Here is a 7,136-nt window from a genome sequence, read left to right as displayed (position 1 = left end):
CACTCACCCCATGTGGTCAGAAACTTGTCTGAAAGTGGCAGACTGGCACAGACCGGTCAGTTCTTCACTAGCAGTTTGGCTTACATACAGGGGACATCTCTAAGATGCCCTCTGTGTGCATTTTTTCAATAAATCCCACACTGGCATCAGTGTGTGCTTATTGTACTGAGCAGTTTGATACCAGACTTCCCAGTATTCAGTAAAGCCATTATGGCGCTGTGGAGTTTGTTATGACAAACTCCCGGACCATATACTCAATATGGCTATACTGCACTTACAATGTCTAAGAATGGACTTAGACACTGTAGGGGCATATTGCTCATGCAGCTATGCCCTCACCTGTGCTACAGTGCACCCTGCCTTAGGGCTGTAATGACTGCTAGAGGGGTGACTTACCTATGCCACAGGCAGTGGTTGGTGGGCATGGCATTGTCTTTTTCTCCCCACCAGCACACACAAGCTGTAAGGCAGTGTGCATGTGAGGGGTCCTCTAGGGTGGCATAATAGATGCTGCAGCCCTTAGAGACCTTCCCTGGCCACAGGGCCCTTTGTACCATGGGTAACTCTTACAAGGGACTTAACTGTGTGCCAGGGCTGTGCCAATTGTGGAAACAAAGGTACAGTGTTAGGGAAAGAACACTGATGCTGGTGCCTGGTTAGAAGGGTCCCAGCACACTTTCAATCAAAGTTGGCATCACCACTAGGCAAAAAGTGGGGGGTAACCATGCAGACAGTGGCACTTTCCTACAGCTGGCTTGCGTCATTTAACAACGCCTGCTGGGCACTGTATTTGTTGAATGGTGCAAGCTGGCACTAATCTTGGCTAGCGTCTTAGAAGAAGACACTAACCGGGTGGGGGTGGCAATAGGGAAGGAGGGAGTTGTGCATCAGAAAATTATGCTAGCCTGGTTAGAGGAAAATAAAATGCTTCTAACCAGACTAGTGTCATTTCCTGGTGCACAACCACCAAAAACATGACTCCTGTCTTAGGAAATAAAGGAGTCATGAGGCCCACCATCCCAATGGCCAGCACAGGGGACAAGTGTCCCCTGGGCATGGCCATTGCACCCTGTGTCATGCAGGGGGCCCCAAATTAGGGCCCCCGATGGCACAAAAAAATAAATACTTACCCTACCTCCCTGGGATGGGGTCCCCTATCCTCTGGAGTCCCTCTGGCTTTGCACCATTATTTAGCCCCTCCTCCCACCCATGCATCATTTTAGCACGGGGAATAAATATGGGGCTATGGGTATAACACCATTTTTTAGATTAGAACGCCTACCTTGCATCTCATTGACGCACAGTAGATTCACGCATCCAAAAAATGGTGCAAACTCCAATATTTTGATGCTAGACACGTCTAGCGTCAAAATATAAATATGGAGTTAAGTTTGCGCTGAATTTACATCAAAAAAATTATGCAATTTCGGTACAAATGGAGTATAAATATGCCCCTATGTAACTGGTGCACAATATGTAACCGGAAGTTTCAAAGATTACATACGACACGTGAAAATATATAAAGCACACCTGCAAGTAGGAGAAGCTTCATACAATGGTCTACACTGCATGTAAATGAGTTTATGAGAGACTCTTAAAATAAACAGTTCATAAATGATGCACACGTTTAGCCATGAGATGTGTGGGCGCTAAGCCACGAGCCTTACCTCTGTCCGAGGACTGTGCCAAGTACCAGTGTTCTGCTTCTGTACCAGGTGCTCTGAAACTCGTGGTGATGACTCTTTACAAGATTCTCTTTACTTCCACATAGTGATCTATTAATATCTATCTTACTTTTGGTACGTATTCAGCCGTTCCAAAAAAAACTCCACTCACCTCCAATTGCCAACCAGTTCTAAAACTCCCAAAGTCAAGAAGAAATACCAAGACTCAAAGAAGTCAAACACCCCAAAATCGAACTGTACCAAGGATTTGAGTGATGTCTGTGCTGTATCTTGAATTACAAGGTATGAAACATGTAGACAGGGTGCCGCACAAAAGTACATACTAATTTGGATTCCCTAGTTCCCCAGACCCTGTTTCAAGTAAATGTTCAATTGCTTCAGAAGCAAAAGATAAACCATGTCAAACAGAAAGTCGAAAGTAAAATTAAAACAAACATTTGCAATGCAACGGGTCTCGCGTTTGCTCATGTTAGAGCTGATCGTGTTATAAACTCCTAACCCGACTTTTCATCTATCAGCAAAAGTGCTTTTATGTACGTAACCCGAAAAAGTGAAATTAACTGTGTAAAGCGCTCGACTTCTGCCAAGCGAAATCGCGCTAGGAAAATAGAGAAAAAGTAGTCCACGATCCGACAGAAAACAGCGAGCCTCGCATGTTTTCTGTACTTGGTCGCTGCGCTCGAGGAGGGCTAACCACCGGAAAAGGCTTGATGTGTGCATGCCTTCCACTAATGAAAGCAAGCAGATTTTACTAGGCATGCCCACGAACCAATGAAACACACTGACGTGACGTCGACAGGGCTCCGAGCCCTTTTCTAATAACTAAAGCGTCTTGCTGCGATACGCATGCGCGAGCTCATGCAACGCAGACTCGACCCTAAAAAGCATGCTAAGAAAAAGTGTGTATCACTAAAACACCACGACATCCAAACTTCAGCGGTATCTTACCTGTTCAAGCATACCCGAACAGTATACCTTGTTTTCATTTCTTAGATCCGAGCAGTTATAAGCAAACTTGAGCTAGTAAAAAGTAAAGGGCTCCTCCGGGGCAAAAGGGAAGGCCAGCAGGAAGTTAGAAACATATCACAATCATTAAACTATCAAAATGCTATATTTTGATTACCTCTATTTGGTTCACATCTCCGCAGGAAATTCATAGCTGCTACTTGAGAAAAGCCTCATTACAGCACCAACCTACATATAATTATGTCTTCTTTTCCAAGTAGCCGCCTGCGAGATTGTGAGTTTTAAAGAGAACTAGAGCGTACTCTTAGCTCGCAGAATGCGCCTGCACTGGGACACAGGCTGTTAAGAAAATATCTTTAGAATAATTGACTCTCCTGTGGAGATATCTGAATATGTACATGAAAATGATATACAATAAATGAGACGTAGAAACATTATTTTCCATTTGTTCTTAAAATGTTTCTTATAGTTATAGACATTATTGGATCGTTTAAAAACAGTCATAAAAGTGATAAAATATACAATCATCACATAAAAACAAATTAAAACTCCCAGCATAATAGTTAACCCAGTGATTCACACTACATGTATGTTAGAAATGGGGTCTTTGGTTGGCAGTCAGGTTACCCCCTGTCCAAGCAAGGACCCTCACTCTAGTCAGGGTAAAGGAGAATCACCCTCATTTAACCCATGCTCACCCCCTTGGTAGCTTGGCACAAGCAGGCAGGCTTAACTTCAGAAGTAAGGTGTAAAGTTTTTGTACCAACACACACAGTAACCCAGTGAACCCACTACAAAAGGACACAACACAGGTTTAAAAAAATAGTTATTTATCTAAACAACACAAGACCAAAACAACAAAAATCCAACATACACATGTCAAGATTTGAATTTTAAAAAGAATGAGAGTCTTAGGGGCACATGCACGTACGTTTTGCGACTCGCAAATGGCTTGCAGAGGCTATGTGGGACAGTGCAAAACGCGAAATGGTATGTACAAATGGCATTTCGGGGTCTGAGATAGCGATGCAACCAATTACCGAATCGTAAACATTTGTGACTGGATTTTGCGACTCACAAATAAGAAATCGCAATTTGCGACTCGCAAACCGAATGTACATGGTTGTCGCAAATTGCAATGAGTCGCAAATACGCCATTTTGCACACGCATTAACACTGACTCTAAACAGATGGTAAGCAGAACCAAAGTATAAAAGCAGACCCAGAAGGCATCTGGGTTTACCACAATGGTTGCACTCTACGTGATTGCATTGAGGAGGCAATTGCAGGCTGCCCAGCAGAGGAGGAAGAGGTGGAGACAGGAGAGGATACACATAACCAGGCAGACCATATTTCAACAGACTGAGGAGGAAATATATGAGAAATATAGACTGAGCAGCACAGTCATCTTAGAGATCATCGAACTGCTGAAACCTCAGCTGGAAAGCCAAACCCTGTGCAGCTGCTCCATCCCCACACATGTGCAAGTACTGTGCTCACTGCACCACTTGACCTCGGGTAGCTACCAGGGGGTGATCGCTGTTGCTGGTGGGAGGTGGCCAAAGTGCCCTGTCACGATTCTTTAGACGGTTCTTAGATGCCATACTCGCACACATGTCCAGTTACATTTACCTTCCCAGGAATGCAGAGGAAATACACAACACCAAATTGGACTTCTACAGAATTTCCAACTTTCCCCATGTAATAGGGTGTGTGGATGGGACACATGTACCCATATGTCCTCCTGCAAATCTGAAATGTGTGTTCCGCAATAGGAAATGTACTCACTCACTCAACATCCAGGTGGTAAGTGATGCCTACAATGTCATAACCGATATAGTGCCAAAATACGCAGGGAGCACACATGATGCGTACATTTTCAGGCACAGTGGGATATACCAATGCCTAGAACGTGGGGAGTTTGATGATGGATATTTATTAGGCACTGTGTAGTACACACCAATGTCAGAAATACGTGTCAGTGCATAACCATGTAAAGCCATGCTCATATTTGCTGTTTTGTTACACATGTGACAGTGTGAGAGGCAGTACAAGATTGGGCATCGGCGCACCAGAACCGTCATTGAAAGGACCTTTGGCATGTTGAAATCACGTTTTAGATGCCTGCACAAAAGTGGAGGTGCACTCCAGTATGCCCCAGAGATTGCATGCAAGATTGTGACGACATGTGGCATCGTACACACCATTGCAACCAGGCCTGGGCTACATCTCACCATAGATGACACAGATTCTGAGGATGAGGAGCAGGAGCCAACACTACGACAGCCTGGGGACGGTAGCATCGCAATGGGGGCCAGATGGTGAAGAGAACACATATCAACTCATTACTTTGGCAGGTAAATGCCAACCGTAACTGCACTCACAAGTGTAAAACACACATAGCCAGGTTGTGGAAAAAAACGTATCCTTTAATGTCAGGAGTGCATTATGTAAATAGTGGCTTATACCAAGCAATAAACAACATTTTTGTAACATCATGAACACATTCCAATCATGTCCCTTATGATAAACCTAGAGGCATAACATCACACCCTCCTACGGCTACGACCACTATGGCCTGTGCCAGGTTGGTCCACAGAAGTCTGGCGGGTAATGCTACTGCGCAGGATGCGGGCATCTGAGGCAGAAATGCTGCTCACACTCAATATATCCTCACTGTCCTGAGGGGTGTCACCAGTGCCTCTTGCTGCCTAGGAGGTATGAAGTAGGTCCACATCTGCAGTAATGCAGCCTAGTCCCGTGGCCACATAACCAGCAAAATGTCCCAGTTCAACCTGGAGCGTGACAGTACGTCTTGACAGGCATGTTATTGTGTTGGCTAGAGGGCCAGTGGACTGACTAAGCAGGTCCAACTGTGCAGCTGTGCTGCGTTCATTGCACCTTACATGGGCCCGATCTGCCACCATTTCCCTACATAGGTCAGTGATGGCAGTGGTGAGGTTGACCATGTTGCTATTCATGGTGGATAATTGTGTTTCAACATTCCCAAATCCCTGTGTGAGAGTCTGTTGCATACAGTGTAAAATTCTGTTAATCAACAGCATATGTGTGTTTTGCAGGTGGTGACTGCTGAGTAGGGATGCCTCCAGTCCCAGGAATAGTTGTGTACTGGCATCCTCGTCACCTGCATCATGTGTCAGAAGGCGCCTTCTACGCCCACGCCCTGCTAATGTCTGTGACTAGCTATCACCCATCTGTGGACCGGGAGTCAGGTTTACACCCTCATTGTCCACATCTGTGTCCTCTGTTGTTTCAAGTGCATTGGGAACAATGGTTTGTGTGTTGCACTGCTCAGCGGAAATGCTGACTGCCTCCTCTGCTGCCATGGTGGCATCATCACCTCCCTCCACACTGGGGTCATCAGTGGATACCTGAGGGAGACCGGTGGGACATAGGTGATACACTGTCAGTGCCCCTCAGATGTGTGGCTTATCAAAATAAAAATTCATCAAAATTGGACTACTGTACTACATTACCCAAAATGCACTAAACTTCAGATGGACTTATAGGCATGGAAATATTTGGGTGATGCATGCTTTTTTTAACTGTGGTTGTGTGCATGGTGCTTTGAAAACATTTGAATAAGTGAGGCTACTTACTTTTGGAGGTTCCTGGTGCTGAACTGTCCAGGTCCCCGATTCCAACAACAGCCTCTGGTGAGCAAAATAATGGATGGATTAAACCCAGATCTGTGACTGGGGGTGAATGTTTGATTGGTTCAGCATTCCGTCCATCCAGTTACGCTATCCCACAGCGTTTGTATTTTGCTTTGCTTTTGCCGCCCTAAGTGCGCCGGGTATGCCCAGACGTGGGTCCCGGGCTCACTGTGCCACTGGATTCAAGCTAGCCTGGCTGAGGAGGGGTGAAACCCCGAAACCGGTCCCAGGATGCTTGTTTCCGGTCCAGGGAGAACCTGGCCTGGCAGTTCGGGCTGGACTGTTCCCATGTGGAACAGGGTCAAGACTGATTTGCATATGGCTGGGTTCAAACTGGGGTGGCATGGTGAGCAAAATAATGGATGGATTAAACCCAGATCTGTGACTGGGGGTGAATGTTTGATTGGTTCCGCATTCCGTCCATCCAGTTACGCTATCCCACAGCGTTTGTATTTTGCTTTGCTTTTGCCGCCCTAAGTGCGCTGGGTATGCCCAGACGTGGGTCCCGGGCTCACTGTGCCACTGGATTCAAGCTAGCCTGGCTGAGGAGAGGTGAAACCCCGAAACCGGTCCCAGGATGCTTGTTTCCGGTCCAGGGAGAACCTGGCCTGGCAGTTAGGGCTGGACTGTTCCCATGTGGAACAGGGTCAAGACTGATTTGCATATGGCTGGGTTCAAACTGGGGTGGCATGGTGAGCAAAATAATGGATGGATTAAACCCAGATCTGTGACTGGGGGTGAATGTTTGATTGGTTCCGCATTCCGTCCATCCAGTTACGCTATCCCACAGCGTTTGTATTTTGCTTTG

Source organism: Pleurodeles waltl, chromosome 1_1 (assembly GCF_031143425.1).
Source record: "Pleurodeles waltl isolate 20211129_DDA chromosome 1_1, aPleWal1.hap1.20221129, whole genome shotgun sequence".
Classification (NCBI taxonomy): Eukaryota; Metazoa; Chordata; class Amphibia; order Caudata; family Salamandridae; genus Pleurodeles; species Pleurodeles waltl.
The sequence above is the reverse complement of the archived record's forward strand: the minus strand, read 5'-3'. Positions refer to the sequence as shown.